At 41.6% G+C, this 27,811-nt stretch overlaps 1 protein-coding gene and 1 pseudogene across 1 annotated transcript in view; both read right to left on the minus strand.

The window, feature by feature from the left end:
- LOC126095468 (uncharacterized) overlaps positions 1-27,811 on the minus strand; it is a 588,043-nt gene that overhangs the window by 469,203 nt on the left and 91,029 nt on the right. The gene's annotated exons all lie outside the window — the stretch shown is intronic.
- Positions 14,417-14,534, minus strand: LOC126095849 (5S ribosomal RNA; annotated as a pseudogene).

A 27,811-nucleotide genomic window follows, 5' to 3' on the forward strand; every position in this document is an offset into this window, starting at 1 on the left:
ACATCGATGTACTGTGGAGACCTCACGCCCCACGTGTTGAGCAATTCGGCGGTACGTCCACCCGGCCTCCCGCATGCCCACTATACGCCCTCGCTCAAAGTCCGTCAACTGCACATACGGTTCACGTCCACGCTGTCGCGTCATGCTACCAGTGTTAAAGACTGCGATGGAGCTCCGTATGCCACGGCAAACTGGCTGACACTGACGGCGGCGGTGCACAAATGCTGCGCAGCTAGCGCCATTCGACGGCCAACACCGCGGTTCCTGGTGTGTCCGCTGTGCCGTGCGTGTGATCATTGCTTGTACAGCCCTCTCGCAGTGTCCGGAGCAAGTATGGTGGGTCTGACACACCGGTGTCAATGTGTTCTTTTTTCCATTTCCAGGAGTGTAAAAATGGTTCAAATGGCTCTGAGCACTATGGGACTTAACATCTGAGGTCATCAGTCCCCTAGAACTTAGAACTACTCAAACCTAACTAACCTAAGGACATCTCACACATCCATGCCCGAGGCAGGATTCGAACCTGCGACCGTAGCGGCCACGTGGCTCAAGACTGTAGCGGCTAGAACCGCACGGCCACTCGGCCGGCGGTTTATAAAGGGTTCTGTTTATGTGCCTCCGTTACCAACAACAATGAATGAGCTGAGACATCGCATAACAGCAGCTGTGGAAGCTGTAACTCAAGAGATGCTCGCTGCTGTGTGGGAACAATTTGAATACCGCATTGACATATGCTGTGCATCTGTCCAATACTGAACACATTTGAAACGATATGGAAAAAAAATCATTGTATATTTTTAGTAGTTTAACAAATGTAGGCTTGCCAAATCGGATGATTCTTATTGATACACCCTGTGTAACGGAAACGACTTAACAGTTTCACACTGGGACGAACAAGATACGACACCAACACGGTACAAGTCTCTATCGCATCGCCTGACGCAACACGAAGTGCTGGTCACTCCAAGGAACTCATATCGTACGATATGGGGGTAGTGAAATTTCAAGTCACCTGATTTCTCTGAAAGAATGTTTTACGTAGATGAAGCAAAGCTACATCCACCTCTCCAATTAGTTTCTCACTAAAGCTAGTGAGAACCGTAAACTTAAACAAAAAATTCTTATTTTGTGTATATAGACTGAAGCAGCTTAATCCACTTCGGCAGAGCGGTTCACACAACTGCGCTTATCCTGGCATGCCTCCCTCGTCCATCTACATTCCCACTGCCGCTCCAGTCTACTGTGAATTCCCCTTCACACACGAACAGAATTGCCGAGGCTCCAGTCTATATACATAAAACCATACCTCTATGAGACCAGTAAAGTCTCTGAAATTGTGTCATTTGATTTAAATGAAAAACACTTCTCTGGGATTCGCCCTTGTTCTCTGCCACACAGTCTTTCTCATTCGATTTTACCTATCGACGTCGCGCAGTGGTTAGCACACACGTCTCGCATTCGGGAGGACTACGCTTCAAACAGGGGTCCGGCCATCCTGATTTACGTTTTCCGTCATTTCTCTAAATCGCCTCAGGCAAATTCCGGGATGGTTCCTTTGAAAGGGCACGGCCGACTTCTTTCCCCATCGTTTCCTAATCCTATAAGACCGATGAGCTCGCTGTTAGGTCCCCTCCCCCAAATCAGCCAACCAATCTCATTCGATTTTGAGGAAACTCTTTCGTTGGATATATATATATATATATATATATATATATATATATATATTACGCAGTTTATAGCCACAATGACAGTGAACTGGTTTTAATTACGTTATTGCCCATGGTTTTTGTTACACTTTAATGTAAAGTACAGCAGCTCGCATATTTTGAAAAGTACACAGTGAAAAATGTAGTTCCTGGGCAGGAAAACATCTAAATTGTTTTTAACGCCGCAAGGAAAGCAGTACCGGTCGCAGGTTCGAATCCTGCCTCGGGCATGGATGTGTGTGTGATGTCCTTAGGTTAGTTAGGTTTAAGTAGTTCTAAGTTCTAGGGGACCGATGACCTTAGAAGTTAAGTCCCATAGCGCTCAGAGCCATTTGAACCATTTTGAAAGCAGTACCACTTTCCCGTCTCGGGGGAATACGTGATACAGTTTGGCGTTTGGCCGCGACTAGCTACGACGCGCCACAATCGAAGCTATGACCACGCCCCGAGAGCTATGCGGAGGTGTCTCGTGTTGCCGCTGCTACAGGCCGAAGCATACACGTGTGTTTTCGAACGGCAAAAATGTCTTGACTTGTGCATTTCTTTCCGTGCTGCGTGTAGTCAACACGTCGTTCACACAAGGCAACTATATGAAGATGATATTTTTCGTCCCGCTTGTTGAGCAAAGCCTTTGTCCGTGGGATCACGCTGTGAAATAGTATGCGAGAGTAGACATGACCAGCTCGGCGTGGAGGGAGACAGCAATGGAAATTAAGGAAACAGGTAAGCACTCAATCTGTAAAAACTAAATCCTTTGTTGTGCGTCTGTCTGTCTGTCCATCTGTTAAGAACCCTTTTTACCTGGAACCGGTAGGCGTATAAAGTTCAAACTTATGTCAGATACTGAGGTCTATGATCCCTAGGCGGTGTAAAAATTTTAAGCTTGTAAGCAATTGCAATCAAAAGATATGGCCATTTATGTTGTATATTTTGATACTCGGAAACTCACTCATCAAAAACTATGGGGTACTTCCCGTTGACCTATTATCGTGAACTTTTGCTTTGAGCAAGGTTTCACAGTACAAGTAAACGTAAAAATCAGAAACTTGTTAATTTATAATTATATAGCACTAAAAATATTTCTTATCTTTTTTATCCGCCTGCCTGGTTATCTGTCCATTCGTTAAGACTCTTTTTCGCTAGAACAGTTTGGCGTGTAAAGTTCACATTTATGTCATGTACTAAGGTTTGTGGTTCCTTGGCGGTGTAAAAATTTCGAGTCAATGCAATTTCCAAGTCAGTGCAATCAAAAGAAACTGCCATTTGTGTGGTATATTTTGTTACTTGAAAGATCACTCATGAAGACCTGTAGCGTACTTCCATTTTACCTAGAATCATGAAATTCGACAAGAATCAAGGTTTCTTAGTACAAGTAAAGTAAAAAACATGAAACGTGTTCAGCTGTAATAATATCACATAAAAAAACATTTTTGCCGTTTGAATATGCATTGTATTCATCATCCAGTAAAAGCGTAATAGATGAATATTAGTGCATGGACACACAAAATGTAAATTTTAGTCTTGTTTTACTAACTAAAATGTTTTATCAAATCTTCTGTCTCTACATATGGAAACTTCTTAAGTCCTCTCCTCGCTTCTTTATGTATGTTTGGGCTAGTCTGAGGAACTGCTGTAGAGATTTTAATATGATCTTGGAATTCCCTGGACCTATATGTTGCCAGTAACGATATAAATAAGAGGCAAAATTCCTTGGGATTCTCGTTTCCCAGGATGTATGAAGTACACACACACACACACACACACACACACACACACACACACATACTTAAGTATATACGGAACCCTCAGTACCCGAATCCTGCTCGCCCTTGGTCAGTTATCTAACTCATTATATTCGTTGGAGTTTCTTGTTCAGATAACAAACCTACGAATTGCTCGGTGATTATAAAATGTATACTGTATCCTAAAAATTACTTAATTCGAAACTGAAATGGAGGAGCTCCTATTTACGGTTCTGGATATATTAATTGCAGGTATACAAATTCAGGAAGCCACAGTTTCAGTATATTTAGACGTACAGTTTCGAATAAAAGTTGTCTACAGTTGCTTCGACGAACAGATGAGGCAACAGTTAAAGTTTAATCGTCGGATGCCATGGTAGAGAAAAAAGTATTATAAGCTTTTATGGTGTAACCTACGAGAATACGACCCAGAAAGGCGGTACTGTACGTGCGTCGGACATCGGTGAATTATTTGAATGGTTTTACTATTTTGTTCTTTTGTTGCCAGGGGAGAACCTCGTCAGTATAATAACACACAGGTATTCACGACGTAATATTCTTTAATACACGCCCAGAGGATGTGAAAGTGTGATGCAAAAATACAGTAAGTTTTTCAAATTGTATTCATTATTTATGTATGTACTACACTGAATGAAGTTTCATACTATGTCGTCTTATTAAAAATAAAATTGTCATGGTGGCACTTTTAATGTAATTCACACATTTTCACCGACTTATCGTACTGTAACGAGTAGTTTCTCAGTAGGAAAAACAGCAAGTCGAAATTTTTGCGTCATGCTTTGTCGTAGTAGCTGATACTACCTTTTTTTGTTTGAGTCCTCAGTCTTCTGACTGATTTGATGCGGCCCGCCACAAATTCCTCTCCTGTGCCAACCACTAACCTCTTCAACGCAGAGTAGCACTTGCAACCTACGTCTTCAGTTATTTGCTGAATGTATTCCAATCTATGACATCCTCAACAGTTTTTGCCGTCTTCAGCTTCCTGTAGTATCGTGGAATTCATTCCCTGATGTCTTAACAGATGTCCTATCAGCCTGTCCCTTCTCCTTGTCAGTGGCTTCCACATATTTCTTTCCGATTCTGCGCAGAACCTCCTCATTCCTTGTCGTATCAGTCCACCTAATTTTCAACATTCGTCTGTAGCTCCACATCTCAACTGCTTCGGTTCTCATCTGTTCCGGTTTTAATGCCCTTTTTGCTAGTGCTAGTCTGTCTTTGATGTCCTCCTTGTTCCGTCCGTCATTTGTTATTTTGCTGCCTATGTAGCAGAATTCCTTAACTTCTCTACTTCGTGACCATCAATCCTGATATTAAGTTTCTCGCTGTTATCATTTCTGCTACTTCTCATTACTTTCGTCTTTCTTCGATCCTTACGTACTCTTCAGACTGTTCATTCCATTCAGCATATCACATAATTCCTCTTCAGTTTCACTCACGATAGCAATGTCAACAGCGAACCGCATCACTGATATCCTTTTACCTTGAATTTTAATTAATACAATTAGGTCTACAACTTTGCTGCCGCTGTTTTGCAATAGACGGCAGTAGCGGCAAGTGGGGTTCAGTTGGTTGGCCATATGTGTACTGCAATGAGCTTAGGCATCGGTAAACATAACGCCATATAAATATTAGTCGATTTGTATTGCATAATAAGGTTATTATCGATTAAGTACGTCGACTTAAGTACCGATTTCTCTCCATTTGCGGGAAGTTTTAATTTTCTGCTTTAACATGACGAAATCTGCGGCTGTGGCTCTTAAAATGCTGGGTAACAGCAATGGTGAGGGAACTATTAGTGGAAGACGTGCAGAGAATGTTTTCAACGCCTTAAAAAATGTGATATTGGTGTCGAAGACCGGCTTGGCGAGGGAAGACAGAACGTTTTCATAGCTACTGAAGCAGACGATGACAGTCACAGGATACCATTATCGAAAGCAGTTGATGCGTTCGAGCCCAGCACTGAAACACAAACGGCCACACTATAGCAACAGGTACGTAAAGGTAATTTTGCAGCAGGTCAGTGCTCGACCCCACGTCGCAAAACCCGGCAGAATATACATGGAAACGTTGAAATGAGAAGTCCTATCCCTCCCGCCGTATTCTTCATACGTTGCTCCGTCTGACTACCACCTTTTTCGATCAATGGCATACAGTGTGGCTAACGAGCACTTCAGATCATATGAACAAGTGCAAAATTGAATCGATTCATGGATCCCCACAAAAGATGCCCAGTTCCTCCGCCACGGGATTCGTATGCTCTCCGAAAAATGGGAGAATATAGCGGCCAGCGATGAGCAATACTATGAATCATAATATTTTTGTAAGCTTTTCGCAATAAAGCCCCGAACTTCGAGAGAAAACGGCGGAAGCAAAGTTGTAGACCTAGAAGTTGCTCCAAAAAGTGGAAACTGTCTGGATTCATTCTGTAAAATTAGTGGAATTTGTATTCATATTGAGAGAGCTCACAAGAAACCACAGGCAAACTATGTTTGATATTAATAGCATTGTACGAGCCCACCCAGTGTTTTCTTTTTCAGTTGTTTGAGCTTTAAATATTGATAAGCCAGAATAAGGTCCTCTTCAGAACAGCTGCTAATGATTGCATCTGAGCCACAAATGTGATTCGTGCTGTCTTGTTGTTGAAGATAACGGAGGTCACATCGCGTATTGAGTCACATGTCATTCGCCCCAGTGGGAACACGAGTGTCGCACCGTAAGTGTCGCGTCGTGTGATCTTTATTACAACGAATAGTATCGCATATCGCATTGCCTCCGGGGGCATCACGCCTAAGGGTAGTAAACTGAGGTTCTACACACCATTAGTATCGTTACTGGTTCACAAGGGACGAACAGCAAAAAGGCTGGAAAATCTCTACCCATGTACGAGATGGAAAACGGCTCTGCGGGTGACCACGATGTGTTATTGTGCAAAACGTGAATTTTCATCAAACTGAAATGGTTTATGAATGGCCCAACAGATTTACGAGATACATTTCAGCTATGCCTGGAATACCCAGGTTGGTGGTTTGTGGTATCACAATGAAAAGAACATGCGGCGGAATATGAACTGTTTTGAAGCTGTAAACAAATCTTAACTTCTATTGATAATCGAGCGTTGATAGGATTGTTGTCACCAATCTTCAGTGTCCACTTAGACGGAAATCCTCAGCGTATTAGTACCCTAGCCTGGCAAATCACTGCTGTGTTTGTAACATGCAATAATACTATTACAGAATATTTGACACCGACTAAAATAAGAAGGATAAAGAACTGCATTGGAGATGGCAATCCAGCAGACGAAAGAAGGCTACAGTTTAGCTTCCCGTCGATTCGTTGCCGTAGTAAACAAAGCACTTACTCACCTGGACAATAATGGGAAAGGAAATCTGACGTGTCCCATTCAAAGGAAACATTCCAATGTTCGCAGCAATGTTTAAAAATGATTACGCTCTCTTTTACCAGCACGATACTAAATATCATGCAGATAACGAAGTAGGTGATAATAAAGGCTACCGTATTTTCGCGAATCTAGTGGGCACTATTCTTTACCAACCAAAGTACTGAAAATTCGGGTGTGCATAAGATTCGATGGCGCATTATATTCGAGTATAAATTAAATCGTTCACCGGTATTGCTTACCCTATGTGATCTGAAGTAGAAAACATCTAGCAAGAACATATAGGTACAGTATCTGTGATTTAAAGAAAGGAACACGTAAATCGGGTAAGAGGTTATCGAGTTAAGAGCTGGTACATATTTACAGTTCGGAATTCTGTTCGCAGGCTTCAGAGTAAAATCCATTACTGCCGTGAGAGGAAATTTTCTTTAGTCGTCGGTTCAAATAGAACGTGTCCGTTTGTTTGTTTGTTTTTTTATTTGCTCGTTGAAATTTATGTACTATCCCGCACAAAACAACGCATTGTTGTAGTTCTCAACCTCGTTTCATTATTGTTGGCCTACTACAGTACTTCGCATTGTGTTTGCATTAGGTAGTCACGAAATGGAAGGCAAGCGGAGAAGAATATCGTATGACGCTACTTTCAAGCGTAAAGTAATTCTTTACGCTGAAAAATATGGTAACAGAAGGGCAGGAAAAGAGTTCAATGTAGCTGAGAGTAATGTTCGCTTATGGAAGTAACAGAAATTGAGTTTATTTGCAACTACCACTATTAGAAAGAAATTCAGTTGACCTCGCAAAGGAAGACATCCTGACGTTGAAATAAATATTTTGGAATTCGTCCGAGAAAGGAGGAAGAATGGGCAACCTGTGACCAGTGACACCATAATAAAAAAAGCAAAAGAGGTGACTGGAGCTGTTAATATACCCAAGCAAGAGTTTAAGGCTAGTCGGGGATGGGTTGATCCCTTTATGAAACGAGCGGGCTTATATCTGCGGCGCCGTACAACAATGTGCCAAAAGCTTCCACAGGATTTTCAGAAGAAGCTTCAAGAATTTCAGCGGTATGTTTTCACACTTCGGAAAGAGAAGAATTTTTTGATGGGCCAAACAGGCAACGCTGATGAGGCTCCAATTTGGTTTGATATGCCACGTAATTACACGATTGGCGAGAAAGGTACAAAAGAAGTTACCCTCAAAGAATCTAGTTGTGAAAAACAGCGCATAACAGTAAGTCTGGCAATCACAGCAAATGGGAACATACTTCCCCCTTTTCTAATCTTCAAGCGAAAAACAAGCCCCAATACTCCAAAAACAGAAGAGCTATTCCCTGATGACGTCATTGTTCGTAATCAAGAGAAGGGATGGATGACTGAAACTTTTATGCTTGGTTGGCTCCGCAACGTATGGGAACTCCGTCCTGGTGGGCTTTCTAAGCAACCATCAATGATCTGTCTTGATACATTTCGTGGTCATCTCACTAGACGACGTAAGAAAGGTCCACAGCCTACCCAGTATCTTGCAATTATTCCTGGGGAAATATTTCTGTATTACAACCCCTGGACGTTAGCATAAACAAACCTTGAAAAGGTTACGTTCAGGAACAGTACGAAAAATGGTTTTGCGAACCAAATCGTGAACTGACTCCGACAGGAAAAATTAAACGTGCTGCACCCTACATTATTACGCACTGGGTTTCGGATGCCTGGAAACGCATCGAAGAACCAACGATCGTAAAATCATTCAAGAAGTGCTGTATTTCAAATACTCTGGATGGCAGTGAAGATGATGTGCTCTGGAGCGACACCGAAGATGGCGGGGAAGAAGGAAATGAATCTATTTCTGATGTAGACTCTTCCGAGGATTCCAGTAATGACGACATTAGTTAATAATGATGAGTAACACCTGTAATTTACAGTATGTTTCTTTGTATGTCATGTAGGTAATGAAGTTAGGCGTTCTTTTTTAATAATGAAAATGTCACTTACTACCGTAATGAGTAACTTAAAGATAAATTATTGTTGTTTTTTGTAGTTCATTTATACATTCACTGTAGTCTGAAATAGAGTTAGCATTGTAAAATAAATTTCGACAATACTAAAGTACCCTACCAGCGACATGCCAAAACTTCTTTCTTTTATTAATTTAATTTTTAAAATTGGGGGTGGCATTACATTCGATAGGGCGTTAGATTCGCGTAAATACGGTAAATACAACAGTGTCTGACAAGGAAGCTCACGTCTAACTTAGAACCCTATGAATTTATCACGTTCGAAACATAAAACAGCGCGCAAAACCGTCTCTGATGTTGATTGGACGTAAAGGTTACATACAATTAATAATAGTCAGTGGAACAGTCTTTAAGATACTGTTTGTATTACAACTGTGAAATGCATGGATGAGCTGTTTTTGAAACCCGAAGATGGTATGATGTTGGGCCGAAGTCGATTGTCTTTAATAACACATAGTGGCACAACAAAATGGTTCAAATGGCTCTGAGCACTATGGGACTTAACTTCTAAGGTCATCAGTACCCTAGATCTTAGAACTACTTAAACCTAACTAACCTAAGGACATCACACACATCCATGCCCGAGGCAGGATTCGAACCTGCGACCTTAGCGGTCGCTCGGTTCCAGACTGTAGCGCCTAGAACCGCTCGGCCACCCAAGCTGGCCGTAGTGGCACAGGCGTGAATTTTATGTGGCAGTTTTTAATCTACCTACAAGCTGTTCGACACGGCCAATATGAATTTTTTTTTTTTTACTTTAGTTGTCCACAACGCCATACATTTAAGCGATAAATATTTTAAATAAATTTAGGAATTAACTGTTTGTACACAACGCAGGTGGCACATAATATTGTTTGCAGAAGCCCACCACATTATCCGCAGGCAACACATCCGTGAAATTAACTGCCGTGTAGTGTATGAAACACATCATACACCGCACGATCATCTTACAACGTGCTGAATCAAAAGAAAATAAGTGCACAAATGAATACAATCAAACTTCATTCCTGACAGTCCAGTGCAACATTAAAAATCACTTTTCGCCTTACGTCAAAGTTTGTCAGTGCTTCGAACTACATACTGTCTAAACTAATTATTGGACAGGTTTCCAATCAGCGTCTCTAATTAATGGTATTCACGTGTACCGACTGAGATGATGCAGTGGTTAAAGCAGTGTACTCGCATTCACAAGGAGTGGGCTTCACATACCAGAGTGGCCATCTAGATTTCCGTATTTTACTCAAAATACTTGAGGCCGAGACCATTACTTTGGGCGACATAACTGAAATCCGTCCACACTCTTGTCTTATCCTACACCGCATTCCATCTCCAATGAGCTCGTTGTTGACGAACGGGATCTTATACCATTATCTTTCTTTTTACATAATTCTTCTGTATAGATTTAGATTGCTTATACTGGGACTTTAGAGTATTTTATTTCGATTCCATCAAATCCAGCACATAAACATAGTAATAAAAGGAGTACTAATCGCGAGTTACGCTTACGTTAATAAAGGTATACCTGTAAATTCCCGGTATTAGACCGTGATCACAACGACTTTTATGAATAAAGCCTTCTAGATCACTTGACAATTTTTTATTGTATTATTTCATGTAAGATTCTACTTTGGCCCTCTCCAAGTCAAACAGAATTTCTGAAATAAGGGTCATAGTCAGTTAGAGTCTGAACCACAATACACCTGTTGTACACGACTTCGTACGCATCAGTAAGGGGAGTGAGTTACAGTGTGGTGCGGCAACTGTCGTCATAGGAACGCTGGACAGGAGCAGAAATGATTAGCGAACAAGTGAACACGTGAACAGAATATTTACTGTATTTCTCCAAACGTACGAACACTCATTAAAAATAATGCAGGAAGAAACAAGCACCGCTGCTACAACAGCGGCAACACTAGGCTCTCTTATAGTGGGACTCTAGCTTGTATATGTGTGAGTATGTGTGTATGTAATGTATGATACATTAAACGTACACATAATAACTCACTGAAGTAACTAAACTTTTGTTCACTAAGGATGTATAATTGTTATGTCTTAAGGCTACGACTTCGATAAAAATTAATCTCATAACCAAACGAGATTACTCTCGTTACTTATCCACAGTCCAAACGAATGTAGAAGGGTCTAATTAGTCTGTATCACATCGGCAAAGTCTCGCAAAACACAAGCATTAGTCGTTACGTCTTCACCGAAACTGCGTAATATAATGTCGCGAAATAAAATTACCTGCCAATATTAGTGGAACTAATTCACTTACTAATTTCTTGATGATTGGGCCTCCAGTGCAATGTACAGGGTGGTCCATTGACAGTGACCGGGCCAAATATCTCACGAAATAAGCGTCAAACGAAAGAACTACAAAGAACGAAACTTGTCTAGCTTGAAGGGGAAAACCAGATGGCGCTATGGTTGGCCCGCTAGATGGCGCTGCCATAGGTCAAATGGATATCAACTGCGTTTTTAAAAATAGGAAACCCCATTTTTATTACATATTGGTGTAGTACGTAAAGAAATATGAACGTTTTAGTTGGACCACTTTCATCGCTTTGTGACAGATGGCGCAATAGTCACAAACGTATAACTACGTAGCATTCCGTCAGTGCGGACGGTATTTGCTTCGTGATACATTACCCGTGTTAAAATGGACCGTTTACCAATTGCGTAAAAGGTCGATATCGTGTTGATGAACGGCTATTGTGATCTAAATGCCCAACGCGCGTGTGCTATGTATGCTGCTCGGTATCCTGGACGACATCATCCAAGTGTCCGGACCGTTCGCCGGATAGTTTTGTTATTTCAGGAAACAGGAAGTGTACAGCCACATGTGAGACGTCAACCACAACCTGCAACAAATGATGATGCCAAAGTAGGTGTTTTAGCCGCTGTCGCGGCTAATCCGCACATCATCAACAGACAAATTGCGCGAATCTCAAACATGTCGGTGTTGAGAATGCTACATCAACATCGATTGCACCCGTACCATATTTCTATGCACCAGGAATTGCATGGCGACGACTTTGAACGTCGTGTACAGTTCTGTCACTGGGCACAAGAGAAATTACCGGACGATGAAAGATGTTTTTGCACGCAATTTGTGTGCTACTGATGTGCGGATTAGCCGCGACAGCAGCTAAAACAGCTACTTGGGCATCATCATTTGTTTCAGGTCGTGGCTGACGTTTCACATGTGGCTGAACACTTGTAACTATTCCGACGAACGGTCCGGACACTTGGATGATGTCGTCCAGAATACCGAGCAGCTATAACACGCCCGTTGGGCATTTTGATCACAATAGCCATACATCAACACGATATCAACCTTTTCAGCTAAAACAGCTACTTGGGCATCATCATTTGTTACAGGTCGTGGTTGACGTTTCACATGTGGCTGAACACTTGTAACTATCCGGCGAACGGTCCGGACACTTGGATGATGTCGTCCAGAATACCGAGCAGCTATAACACGCCCGTTGGGCATTTTGATCACAATAGCCATACATCAACACGATGTCAACCTTTTCTGCAATTGGTAAACGGTCCATTTTCACATGGGAAATGTATCACGAAGCAAATACCGTCCGCACTGGCGGAATGTTACGTGATACCACGTACTTATACGTTTGTGACTATTACAGCGCCATATATCACAAAACGAAAAAAGTGGTCCAACTAAAACATTCGTATTTCTTTACGTACTACACGAATATGTAATAAAAATGGGGGTTTCTATTTTAAAAAACGTAGTTGATATCCATTTGACCTATGGCAGCGCCATCTCGCGGGCCAACCATAGCGCCATCTGGTTTCCCCCTTCAAGCTAGACAAGTTTCGTTCTTTGAGATATTTATTTCGTGAGATATTTGGCCCGGTCACGATCAATGGGCCGCCCTGTATGTCTTGAAAGGACATTGTAAGTAAGGTTCCAGTATCACTGCTTAAAACATTTGTTGGTTATTACGACAGCTGTTTCGGGAGACTTTGATTTTCAAGTAGGTCTACGTTGTCCTGACGTATATACAACATCTAGTGCGACTGTATCTGGTAGACGTTCTTGTTATATTTAAAGTGAATTTCTGAAATACACATTTCACGGCGATTTTTTTTTCATACCATGTGGCGTCATATTTTGGTATAATATTGTACACATTTCCTGTAATTTTTTGACAGTTCGCACCATACATGTTTTATATTTACATAGTAAATAAAGCAGCACAAAATTGTAAAAGATATTCAAGGCATTTAACGCGTCTTACATAAAAACATCAGTGAGATTTTGAAATGGTGGTGACGAGACAATATAGACTACATCACTGAAGGTAGTGGTCTTCACAGTCATAACCCAGTACAGGATAAGGGAGAAGTGCTCTCGTTTTAGAGTTCCGTACGTCTATTGTTAAGAACCCTTTTTTATCAGAAACGGGTAGACGCATGAAACTGATGTTTATGCCACACACTAAGGTCTGCGGTCGCTTGGCGATGTAGAAAATTTAAGCTTCTACGTCAACGAAATCACGAAACACCGCCTTTTATGCCACATACTTCGATAGTTGCAAACTCACTCATCAAACCCTGTATAGTACTTCCCGTGTACCTGGAATCATGAAATTTGGCAAGAAGCAAGGTTCCACAGGACAAGTAAGGGCCAAATCCGAAAATTGGTAATTTGCTATTGTATCCTGCGAAAAATATTTTTTGTTATTTGTTATCCTACTTTCAGTCTATCCATCTATTGCGATCCCTTTCCTCAAGAACAGGTAAACATATGAAGTTGAAATTTATGTCACATACTAAGGTCTACTGCCCCTTTGTGGCGTAAAAAACTGAAGCTTCTAAGTCAATGCAGTCACAGGATACGGCCATATATGTCGCATATTTTGATATTCGAAAACTCCTTAATCAAAACCTGTAGGCTCCTTCACGTTGACATAAGAAATTTGGTAAGAAGCGAGATTTCACAGTACAAGAAAAACAAAAAAATCTGAAAATTGTTATTTTGTGATTATAACTCACGAAAAAAATATTGGTTTGTCATCTGTTATCCGTCTGCCTGTTTGTCTGTCTGTCTGTCTGTCTGCCTGTCTGTTAAGACAACTTTCTCTCAGGCACAGATTGACGTATGAAGCTGAAATTTACGATGTCATATGCTGAAGTCTACGATAAAGATTTAAGCTTCTGCGTCAATGCAGTCAAAAGATACGGCCAATTATGTAAAATATTTTCATATCTTGCCAATATACAGATAACAAGCCTGAAAGAAGTAGAAATTCTCTATTCCCGGGATGAACTACATGTAAATCTAAAAACTAAACTAAACTCCTCCCTCACAGGCCATGAAGGCCCAAAGGTACCGTCTGACCGCCGTGTCATCCTCAGCCCACAGGCGTCACTGGATGCGGATATGGAGGGGCATGTGGTCAGCACAACTCTCTCCCGGCCGTATGTCAGTTTCCGAGACCGGAGCCGCTACTTCTCAATCAAGTAGCTCCTTAGCTTGCCTCACAAGGGCTGAGTGCACCCCGCTTGCCAACAGCGCTCGGCAGACCGAATGGTCACCCATTCAAATGCTAGCCCAACCCGACAGCGCTTAACTTCGGTGATCTGACGGGAACCGGTGTTACCACTGCGGCAATGCCGTTGGCGGAACTACATATACAGTTACATAATTTGTACATATCCCTCGGTGCGCGAGTTCTACTCCCACTTGCCCGCATTTTTTCATCATCAGCCGTCTGACTGCTTCGATGGAGACCGCCACTATTTCCTCAGCTGTATCAGCCCCTTCATCACAGAGCTGCACTTGCGCTTAACGTTATTTATTGTTTTTTTATTTTTTTATGTCAGTCTCTATCTTCCCCTACAGTTATTTCCCTTTAGAGCTCCCTGAAGTACGATGAAAGTTATTGTTTGATGTCTTAACACATCATCTGTTATCCAGTCCCTTCTTCTTGTCACTACTTCTTCGCATTTTACACTCCTCTCTGTTTGTGCGGAGAACTACTTGTTTTCCTATATTATCCGTCCATCTCATCTCCATTATCCTTCTGTAGGACCACAATTCAAACGCTTTGGTTCTCTTCTTTCCCCACAGTCCGTGATTCTCGCTCCAAACACTCCAAATGAACATTCTCAGAAATTCCTTTCTCGAATTAAAGCCGATATTAGATTTCTTTGGACCAGGAACGCCCTCTTTTCCTGTACTAGTCCGCTTTTATTCCATTCTTGCTTCGTCCATCACACTTTGTTTTTCTTCCAGTGTAGTATAATTCCTTCACTACATGTACATCGTGGCTCCAATTTTCTTGGTGAGTGTCTCGCTATTCTCTTTTCTGCCCCTCCTCATTACTTTCACCTTTCTTCGATTTGTTCTCAATTCACATTCTGTGCTCAATCCTCAGCAGACTGTTCATTACATTCAAGGGATCCGTAATTTTTCCCCCCTTTTACTGAGAATAGCACGGTCATCAACGAAGCTTGTCCTGTATGTTGTTTCACCCTGATTCAACCATCTTTTATATCTGTCCTTGCTTCTTCGATATAGAGAGGTAGTTCCCAACTTTCCTGAGACGATGACGCCTGAGCGCAACCAGTTACTATCTGTCTGCCTTCTGTAATTTGTCTGTGGTGGATTTGTTGTTCATCTCGAACAGTGTTTCACTAACATAGATTTAATAGGTTTAATAGGAGAGTGTTAGGGTCTGAGTTTAGCATTTATCGAGAGACATTTCTTCTTGTATGTTCGCCAGGTCATGTGTTGCCCTTGTGTCAGTTTAGTAGTTCTGCATTCTACTGACATTTCCTCGTTTGAATTCCAACTTATAACCTCCCCAAGATATTTCAATTTATTTGCAATTTTTATTTGTTTGTCATCATTCAGTGTAATGGCTGGTGTTTCAGCCTTGAAGGCTGGCATCATTTCTGTCTTTTTCAAACGAGATCCGTAGTCAGAACTTGGTGCTATTTTTTCGAGTTCTTCAATTTGGTATTTAGCCTCTTCCACGCTATTTGCCAGCATCATCAAAGGCCAGGCAACTGAGTCTGATATTCCTGCCAGTCTTGATGTTTGGTTGGCATTTCTTATTCCACTCTCGCATGACTTTCTCCGGTCATATAATAATAATAATAATAATAATAATAATAATAATAATAATAATAATAATACTGTACAGGCCCTACAGCAGTGTAGTACCCATAGTAATGTAATAGATACTTACTGTTGTGTGGTACAGTTAATTTATTCGTTTATTGTTGCGATGTGAATAATGAAGGGATTTCTGTTCTGTTTCGGGAACTAAACTATGTAATCAAAAGTATCCAGACACTTGGCTGAAAATGACCTACAAGTTAGTGGAGCCCTCCAACTGTAATACTGTAATTCAGTATGGTTTTGAGCAACTCTTAGCCTTGATGTCAGCTTCCACTCTAGTAGGCATACGTTCAATCAGGTTCTGGAAGGTTTCTTGGGGAACGGCAGCCCATTCTTCACGGAGGGATGCACTGAGGAGAGGTATCGATTTCGGTCGGTGAAGCCTGGCACCAAATCGGCGTTCCAAAACATTCTTTGAACTCAGGTCAGGACTCTGCGCAGGCCAGTCCATTACTGGGATGTTATTGTCGTGTCACAACTCCGTCACAGGCCGTTCATTATGAACAGGTGCTCGATTGTGATGAAAGATGCAATCGTCGTCCCCGAATTGCTCTTCAATAGTGCGAAGCAAGAAGGTGCTCTAAACATAAATATAGTCTGTGCTGTGATAGTGCCACGCAAAACAACAAGCGGTGCAAGCCCCCTTTATGAAAAACACGACTATACCATAACACCGCCGCCTCGGAATTTTACTGTTGGCACTACACACGCTGGCAAATGATTTTCACCGAGCGTTCGCCATACCCACACCCTGCCATCGGGTCGCCACATTGTGTACCGTGATTTGTCACTCCACACAACGTTTTTCCACTGTTCAATCGTTCAATGTTTACGCTCCTTACACCAAGCGAGGCGTCGTTTGGCATTTACCGGTGTGATGTGTGGCTTATGAACAACCCCTCGACCATGAAATCCAAGTTTTCTCACCTCCCGCCCAACTGTCATGGTACTGCAGTGGACCTAGATGCAGTTCAGAATTCCTGTGTGATGGTCTGGATAGATTTCTGGCTATTGCACATTACAACCCTCTTCAACTGCCGGCGGTCTCCGTCAGGCAGCAGGCGAGGTCAGTCTGTACCTTTTGTGCTGTACGTGTCCCTTCAAGTTTCCACTTCACTATCACATCGGAAGCAGTGGACCTAGGGATGTTTAGGTGTGTGGAAATATCGCATACAGACGTACGACACAAGTGTCACCCAATCACCTAAACTCGTTCGAAGTCCGTGATTTCCACGGAGCGCTCCATTCTGCTCTCTCACGATGTCTAATGGCTACTGAGGTCGCTGATATGGAGTATCTGGCAGTAGGTGGCAGCACAATGCACCTAATATGAAAAACGTATGTTTTTGGAGGTGTCCGGATACTTTTCATCATGTAATGCATCTACAACTCCGAAAAAGACATTTTCATGAGATATTAAGCATATGTAATTTATATATCTCAGTTTTTCTATCATAAATGCATCGTACGGTGTGTGTTGGTAGTGGGTAGACTATGTGAGAAAGATGACGTTCATACATTCACTACTGTAACCACCACATTATGTCATATGTTAATGCTGGTATTTGGGAAAAAAGCGATTATTTGTAACTTACATGATCAGTTTTGCAGTCTTACGAAGTAACCATAATACTGACGACGTTTTAAATATAAGTTTGCGTCGGAACAAACACAACTGTACGCTTTTGTTTTTGCCTCTCAGAAAATTACATTTTAGCTCTCAGGGGTTAATTATCTCTAGGTTGGGAACCACTGATGCAGAGCTTCTTTATGCAATAATTTACCAACAGCCGTATGATTTGTAGAAGTTCATAAAATAAAATGAACTTCTACAAATCATATGGCTGTTGGTAAATTATTGCATCAAGAAGTTCATGCCAGCCGTCGTCCCACGATCCATAATGGATCAACGAAGACTGATGCAGAGTGTGACTGTAATTCAACTTCCGCTACCTGAGCCGGTGTAGACGGGTACACGACTTTATATGAATGTTGTCCAGCCAGTGCCCTGCAGGATTTACGTTGTTGGTAGTGGTAGTGCCTGGTGTTAACAACAGTGTAAACAGTTCTTGTAGATAGATTTTACATAAGGAAATATTCTAAACTCTCTATCGGTGAAAACCAAATGAATAGCCAAAATTCGACAGCGCTAAAAGTTTTAGGTCCGACATAATTATTTGAAAGCTTTCATGCCCGTCTGTCTAAACAACACCTGATCTTATCTGAAGAGAATGTATTTAAAACGTTATCCCTAATCAGAACTGTTGTTGTCTTAAGGATTCCAGAATCTTCTCAGAACTTAAAATGTAAGTTTTTCGAAAATTCAGTGTCAGAGTGACGCCCCTAAGTTTTATGTTTCAAAATACGCATAATGTTCCTCGTTCCTAGTTTTGAAATATTCCAATTGGAAAGTTAGAATTTCCAGAAAATTTTTGTCAGGCTTTCGTAAATATAAGGCATCTCAGAATGAATGTAATATAGAATAGAAGGTATAATTACACATTTTTGAGGACATATAAGCAGATGTCTACGGAACTAGCGTCTGTGGCTAGTGTGTACCTCTACTGCATACTTTTTTTGCCTTTTATGCTACTCTGTGAAATGTAATATGGATGTTTTATGATTTTATAAAAACAGTAATAAGCAGCTCTTTAGATAGGCATTGCACACAAGGCCACACTTAGTCGTGGTATCATTCAACAAATGCAGTTATTACGCCAGTCAGTCCATCTAGCCACCATGTAAAATTTAATATCAATCAGCATTTTTCTAAATGATCTCATTCTTCGTAGTCATCGATTAATGTCGGTGCAATCAGTGTTTGTTCATCATTCAGTAATGCAAAGTCCCATGCCAGCTATACATAAATGAATGATGTATGTATTGCTAACTGTGTGGAACACTAAGCGTATTTAAACAAAATGTTAATCTCACTTGTAAGTGAGCTTAATGATTCGACTGGTGAATCTTATGAAAACTCATATGTAGTTGATCATCCTCGTGACACAAAATGTTAATACACATATGCAAATTTAGAAATCAACACCGACAATGCACCGTAATAAGTCACTTAAAGTTCCTTCCAACTTACAAATGGAAGCAGAAAAGGAAGAAGAAGAAAAGGCAAAAGGGGAAGAAGAAGTAGGCTACTGAGGAAGACAACTGGCGGGTCAATGGGGTTACAGTGTGCACTTAAAATTGCGACTAGACTAACAAGTTGAAAGTCGTCTACTGCCAGACACATTTCATCCCATATATTCGTAGGGGACAAGCAACTGTCACACCGAGCTTAGTGAGGTAAAAATGACGTATCACTTGATGCAACCGCCAAACTAGATGGAAACTCTGGAGAGGCCGTATTCGAGTTGGTCTTATTTCTTCGCTCTCTTTACAACTTGCCCGCTATGACAGTAACCCACATTGAAGATTCATAGCAAGTGCGTCACTCAATGTTAGCTAATGACACACCGACGGTAAAAGCCTTCAGGAGATGCTCATACAAACATCACTAGTGTTCTGCGTTGAACGTGTTCAGCATCCCGTAGTAGTTATATAAGCTACGGAGTTGATGGAAGTGGGCTCGCGTCTTGCAGTATTCTAATATTTTTTTCTGTTGGTATCTGCGTTTCGGGGACTTACTAAGATAACAGAAATACGTTCTGCAATATTCTGTGATATTTACATATAATGCTGCTCTCTCTCTCTCTCTCTCTCTCTCTCTCTCTCTCTCTCTGGAGTTAGTTTTTTCGACTTCGTGACTTCAGTCTGACTAAAAAACGAAAGACTACATTGCTGCGAATGGAATGAACAGCAATGACATTTATATTTTTGCTTCTCACAAAAAGCTTGACTGTTTATTTACAAATATGTCGCCGTTTCCGAGAGTCCACTTACACACATGCTAGACTCCTGGCGCACGTAACTTACCGGGTCGAGTTTCACAGTCGCAACGAATGACGCGACATTTTGACGTCACTTCCGAGTAAAACTGGCTATCCCGTATTCACGCACGCGCTGGCAAGCGGCTGTCCATATTCAGCTACTCAACTATGTATAAAGAGTACATATAATCCTGAATCGTTCCACCTTGTTTTCCACTCCTCTGATCTTAATTCCACTTTCCATATGGTCCACATCTCTATACGTGTTCACTTAAGAGTTATGTTCCGGAACGTACTACGTTCGCTTTCACTATATTTCTCAGTTGAAGTATGCTAGATGACGGACGTATTTAGTAGTGCTGCGTGGACCTGTGATTGTATCTGTTAGATGAAGAAACACTTATTGTAAAGATAGCGAGGATGAATATGATATACAGGGTGGTCCATTGATCGTGACCGGGCTAAATATCTCACGAAATAAGCGTCAAACGAAAAAACTACAAAGAACGAAACTTGTCTAGCTTGAAGGGGGAAACCAGATGGTGCCATGGTTGTCCCGCTAGATGGCGCTGCCATTGGTCAAACGGATATCAACTGCGTTTTATAAATAGGAATCCCCATTTTTAATTACATATTCGTGTAGTACGTAAAGAAATGTGAATATTTTAGTTGGACCACTTTTTTCACTTTGTGATAGATGGCGCTGTAATACTCACAAACATATGGCTCACAATTTTGGACGAACAGTTGATAACAGGTAGGTTTTTTAAATTAAAATACAGAACGTAGGTACGTTTGAAAGTTTTATTTCGGTTGTTCCAATGTGATACATGTACCTTATGAACTTACCATTTCTGAGAATGCATGCTGTTACAGCATGATTACCTGTAAATACCACATTAATACAATAAATGCTCAAAATGTCTGTCAACCTCAGTGTATTTGGCAATACGTGTAACGACATTCCTCTCAACAGCGAGTAGTTCGCCTTCCGCAATGTTCGCACATGCATTGACAATGCGCTGACGCATGTTGTCAGGCGTTGTCGGTGGATCACGATAGCAAATGTCCTTCAACTTTCCCCACAGAAATTAATCCGGGGACGTCAGATCCGGTGAACGTGCGGGTCATGGTATGGTGCTTCGACGACCAATCCACCTGCCATGAAATATGCTATTCAATACCGTTTCAACCGCACGCGAGCTATGTGCCGGACATCCATCATGTTGGAAGTATATCGCCATTCTGTCATGCAGTGAAACATCTTGTAATAACATCGGTAGAACATTACGTAGGAAATCAGCATACATTCCACCATATAGATTGCCATCGATAAAATGGGGGCCAATTATCCTTCCTCCCATAATGCCGCACCATACATTACCCCGCCAAGGTCGCTGATGTTCCACTTCTCGCAGCCATCGTGGATTTTCCGTTGGCCAATAGTGCATATTATGCCGGTTTACGTTACTGGTGTTGGTGAATGACGCTTCGTCGCTAAATAAAACGGGTGCAAAAAATCTGTCATCGTCCGGTAATTTCTCTTGTGCCCAGTGGCAGAACTGTACACGACGTTCAAAGTCGTCGCCATGCAATTTCTGGTGCATAGAAATATGGTACGGGTGCAATCGATGTTGATGTAGCATTCTCAACACCGACGTTTTTGAAATTCCCGATTCTCGCGCAATTTGTCTGCTACTGACGTGCGGATTAGCCGTGACAGCAGTTAAAACACCTACCTGAGCATCATGATTTGTTGCAGGTCGTGGTTGACGTTTCAGATGTGGCTGAACACTTCCTGTTTCCTTAAATAACGTAACTATCCGGCGAACGGTCCGGACACTTGGATGATGTCGTACAGGGTACCGAGCAGCATACATAGCACACGCCCGTTGGGCATTTTGATCATAATAGCCATACATAAACACGATATCGATCTTTTCCGCAATTGGTAAACGGTCCATTTTAACACGGGTAATGTATCACGAAGCAAATACTGTCCGCACTGGCGGAATGTCACGTGATACCACGTACTTACACGTTTGTGACTATTACAGCGACATCTATCACAAAGAGAAAAGAGTGGTCCAACTAAAACATTCATATTTCTTTACCTACTACACGAATATCTAATAAAAATGGGGGTTCCTATTTTAAAAAAACGCAGTTGATATATGTTTGACCTATGTCAACGCCATCTAGCGTGCTAACGATATCGCTATCTGGTTTCCCCCTTCAAGCTAGACGAGTCAAGTTCTTTGTAGTTTTTTCGTTTGACGCTTATTTCGTGATATATTTGGCCCGGTGACTGTCAATGGATATAGGAAGCCGAAAGGAATATAATTTTTTGAGTAATGATATCAATTTTGAGAGAAGTTTGAGGCAGGACTGTCGCAATGCGCAGCTAGTTTGTGGCAATAATTATTGTCCGTTAGTTAACTTGCTCAGAGCTGAGAGAAAGACAACCCCAGTTTCCTGAGTCATATATTAAGATATCAACTCATTAAGCAGTTTGATTTTTATTGAAATTCCCCGTTAACGTTGTGCCATTTTCAAATAATTTTTCACTTTGTTAAGCATAGTATTGTTCGCACAATGTTATGTGTGAAGATCATGCGAAATTTTACTGTTTTTTGAATACATACCTCATTCTAAAATCATTGTATTCGAATGTCATTTCATAGGAATAGCTACGCTGCCCATCACCACATTGCACGATATGCTATGCAACAGTCTGAATATCGTCTGGAAATTTTAATCGAAAAATAGAAATCTAGCTTAGCCGTTGCCTGCTTGCAGTTTGCTGTTATGCTTTCGAGAAATCTGGTACAATGTTGTCAAGACTCGAGGTAACTGGAAATTTTGATTAGAGTCAGATAATTGTTTTACTGCAGTTGAGTATTTAATATAAAGACAAGTTGTATTCAGAGAAGTTATAGTTCAATTCAAATTAAGTTATATTTATTCAAAGTTTAGCATACGAGTTTAAGTTAGATAACAGTTTGTGGATACATGGTTTTGGTTGTACGTAGATTTTTTATACAGTGGGAGGTAAGTTTGGGCTGGATTTCAAACAGAAACATATAGTGGAGAGGTTCTATATATCGACCTTTTCTGCCAGAACAGTTTGTCGGTTCTTTTGGAGATACGTAGTCAGATAGTGTTGGATTTATTGACAGCAAATAATACTGATGTGCTAATTTTACCAATCTTGTATTTCTTTTCCAGGCAATTCATTTAAAATTTTGTGTTTAATTTGTGAAATTTTATGTCGATTACTTTATTACATAACCAGTTGGCATAATAGTGCAGATTTTGTGTAGATTTCATTCATTGTTGAGGATCTGCGAGCACGGTGGTACAGTTTTTATTTTTGTTTGTTGGGCATTGCAGCAATTCAGTTTTTCCAAGAAATAGTGTTTCATCATGCATGGCGCAATAGAAAACAGTATGGAAATCCATCGTAGCACAAGACCACAGGGGTATTACAAATTAACGATTCGGATGGCATAAATCACCTTGAGCGGTCAGCAACTGTCAATAGTTTACATGAGACTGCTGGATATGGCGCGGATCCACAATTATTAACCAACTTAGCGAACAGTTACGAAACAGAACAAACGATGGCTAATGAACACCTAAATTTCGAAACTGAGTCTCTCGGCGATAAGTCGTCAGTGTCTGGCGAAAGCTTACTAACGTCGTCACAATTTTACAACTGGTAACAGACATATCAGGATCAGGTTTTGTATCAATGTGTTTTGAACGAACACAAAACCTTCGGTGCACAATTACTTAGAACCACACTGCACGAATCCGACAAATTTTCCAGAATCAATTAGTCAGATGCTTAAAGAAATACAAGATGAACTGAGTAAGAAAATCGACGAAACACAAGATAAAATAGGTAAAAATGTCGACGAAACACAAGACGAAATGAGCAAGAATCTCGACAAATTGCAAAGAAAAAACAAAGTCACAGTAGGAAATGAAATTGAAAATACAAAATTTATCAGTTGAGATTAGGGACGAATTTAAAAATGACGTTCAACCAATAATTAACAGATTTGCAACTAGATTATGTGACCTTGAAACAGAACACGAATACATAAAAGCAAACCGGGATAGTGACAAGGACGAACTCCTAGCTAAAAGTAACATTGTAGTTCCGAGTACGATAGTTACACAGGTAAAAGAGCAGAACAAATAGCTTAACACAACGGCGAAGGAAATTAGCGAACAAGTGGAAACTTTAACATTGACAGTAAATCACAATGAAAGGAACAGTTGACGATCTCACAACCAAAATGACAAATTTGTCAATCAGTGGAGATAGAGATTCAAATGACACATTACCAGTACAATTTCCAGACACAGTAAAATACCAGTAATTAACGAATTTTAAAGACAGCCAGGAGAAAATTAATCGCGAAAATAAACGATACAGGAACACTATGAGTGAAAATGTCGAGCGTACTGAAAGAGAGCTAATGTACGAGGACGAAAAGAATGAATTTGGCCGTTTACATTCACATTCAGAAAACTTTTGTGACCATACAAATTTATGGCGTCTAGGTGATTTTCCACGAGAATAGTACCACACATCCAGATACGACAATGAATCACCGACGTGGTGCAATAGAGAACAGGCTGGTTCACACAAAAATGGTAACTTCGATTACAAACTTTTCTTGATAGTACGTAAATTCCGAGTTTTCAGGAATTACGGTAACTAAATTCACCCCCAAGCTTGGATTGATCAGTTCCTATATTATTTATCACCAAACTGTCCACTTGAAAACAAATTAGAATTTCTCTGCGGTTATTTGGAAAATGAACCTGCAACAAGAATGCGCTCAACAGTGAGAGATTGCCAAAGGGTAAATGATTTCTACCGAGTACTTTTGTCAGCTCACAGGCCACACAAGATTGGGTAAAACATAACATTATACTGTCACGGAACTTTGAATAGTCTGACTTCTGTAGCCCAGCAAAAAGCTCTGAAGACATAGTACGGAGAAATCAGTACTTATCAAAGCCATACAGTCCGTCAGAGCTAATTCGCATTTGTTTAACGAAGTTACCTACACATCTGAGACGTATTTTTGGCCAGCAGATGTAGAGATAACTTATGGTTATTGTAATTTCCGAAGCTCTGGTACGAACATAGTAACAAGCATCACAGCAATTACGATAATGAGAAAAGGCGTAACCATAACTATCATAACAATCAAAATAATCACAACAACAATTATGCAAATATCATCCAACACAGCCACAGTAATCAACATCATAATTGACAGTGGAAAAGTTCCGGAAGGGCCCAGCACGACAGGTAGAAGTAACTGAAGCAATACAAAACAATGACAAGCCACTCCTGCTGCAAACAAGACTGTGAATCACAGAAAACACCCCACTGATGAAACTTTGAACTTTGTGTGTTTTGAAGATACACTGCTGGAAATGGAAAAAAGAACACATTGACACCGGTGTGTCAGACCCACCATACTTGCTCCGGACACTGCGAGAGGGCTGTACAAGCAATGATCACACGCACGGCACAGCGGACACACCAGGAACCGCGGTGTTGGCCCTCGAATGGCGCTAGCTGCGCAGCATTTGTGCACCGCCGCCGTCAGTGTCAGCCAGTTTGCCGTGGCATACGGAGCTCCATCGCAGTCTTTAACACTGGTAGTATGCCGCGACAGCGTGGACGTGAATCGTATGTGCAGTTGACGGACTTTGAGCGAGGGCGTATAGTGGGCATGCGGGAGGCCGGGTGGACGTACCGCCGAATTGCTCAACACGTGGGGCGTGAGGTCTCCACAGTACATCGATGTTGTCGCCAGTGGTCGGCGGAAGGTGCACGTGCCCGTCGACCTGGGACCGGACCGCAGCGACGCACGGATGCACGCCAAGACCATAGGATCCTACGCAGTGCCGTAGGGGACCGCACCGCCACATCCTAGCAAATTAGGGACACTGTTGCTCCTGGGGTATCGGCGAGGACCATTCGCAACCGTCTCCATGAAGCTGGGCTACGGTCCCGCACACCGTTAGGCCGTCTTCCGCTCACGCCCCAACATCGTGCAGCCCGCCTCCAGTGGTGCCGCGACAGGCGTGAATGGAGGGACGAATGGAGACGTGTCGTCTTCAGCGATGAGAGTCGCTTCTGCCTTGGTGCCAATGATGGTCGTATGCGTGTTTGGCGCCGTGCAGGTGAGCGCCACAATCAGGACTGCATACGACCGAGGCACACAGGGCCAACACCTGGCATCATGGTGTGGGGAGCGATCTCCTACACTGGCCGTACACCACTGGTGATCGTCGAGGGGACACTGAATAGTGCACGGTACATCCAAACCGTCATCGAACCCATCGTTCTACCATTCCTAGACCGGCAAGGGAACTTGCTGTTCCAACAGGACAATGCACGTCCGCATGTATCCCGTGCCACCCAACGTGCTCTAGAAGGTGTAAGTCAACTACCCTGGCCAGCAAGATCTACGGATCTGTCCCCCATTGAGCATGTTTAGGACTGGATGAAGCGTCGTCTCATGCGGTCTGCACGTCCAGCACGAACGCTGGTCCAACTGAGGCGCCAGGTGGAAATGGCATGGCAAGCCGTTCCACAGGACTACATCCAGCATCTCTACGATCGTCTCCATGGGAGAATAGCAGCCTGCGTTGCTGCGAAAGGTGGATATACACTGTACTAGTGCCGACATTGTGCATGCTCTGTTGCCTGTGTCTATGTGCCTGTGGTTCTGTCAGTGTGATCATGTGATGTATCTGACCCCAGGAATGTGTCAATAAAGTTTCCCCTTCCTGGGACAATGAATTCACGGTGTTCTTATTTCAATTTCCAGGAGTGTATTAGAGACACTTTACTGTAGGAGACTGACGACAAACAAAAATCTGTAATACATCCAATAGTAAACGTTTCAGTAGGCAACACTACTCTTTGCACTGTCCTTGATTTAGGTAGCCCTATTTCTGTGGTCAGAGTCACTGCACTCCACAAACGTATAACAGCAACAGATTGTCGAAATTTACCTTTACGCAAGATTAAAATACGAGGAGCGATTTCTGGATAGAGTAATGATGTGAAGCATCAAACCTTTTTAGACCTTTTGTGTCAAAGCTATAAGTTTCGATGAATTGCTTGGTTTTCCTCTCTTGTCAACTGTAATATAATTGACAGCAGATTTGCTAAAGAAATCTAAAGCCCTTTTGAATTTCAGTGATGTCGAAGTAGAAATGACAGTGCAGGGTAAGTCAGTTTCATTTACATTTAAAGACTAGACCTCGAAACAAGAAGAGGAAATAAATTGTTTACATTTTTCGACAGATAATTCATCGCAAAATCCATCAGAATCCATTCTTAATAACACAAGTTCTGCACGTATTTTTTACGATGAAATGGACTCGGATATTGACACACAGTCTCATTCAGGAATAAATGAATAGAGTGCGGGAACAATTAAGGGTTTTCAGTGTAAATTTCAGGTCGAAGAACACAATAAGTTTTGAATTAAACAATACACATCATTCTAGCTCGCTCCAGAGAGAAAGTGAGGCAGCAATTGAGTCCATGGTAGAACAGGGAATCATAGAACCTAAGTCAGTTCCCATAACAACCCATTACATATTGTGAAAAAGAAGGATGGCTCGATTAGACTTGCGTTGGATTCGAGAAAATTAACAGTATTATTTCAACAAAAACTGATAGAACACAAAAATTAGAAGAACTCTTGCAAGATTTCTGCGAAGTTTAAATTTTATTTACTGTAAACTTATACGTGTAAGTTTTTGGCAAACAGAGTTAATCCGAGGGTGTAGAGAATATTCTGCTTTCTTGTATTTTCATGTGCGCTACCAGTTTCGTAAA

Source organism: Schistocerca cancellata, chromosome 8 (genome assembly GCF_023864275.1).
Source record: "Schistocerca cancellata isolate TAMUIC-IGC-003103 chromosome 8, iqSchCanc2.1, whole genome shotgun sequence".
Taxonomy (NCBI): domain Eukaryota; kingdom Metazoa; phylum Arthropoda; class Insecta; order Orthoptera; family Acrididae; genus Schistocerca; species Schistocerca cancellata.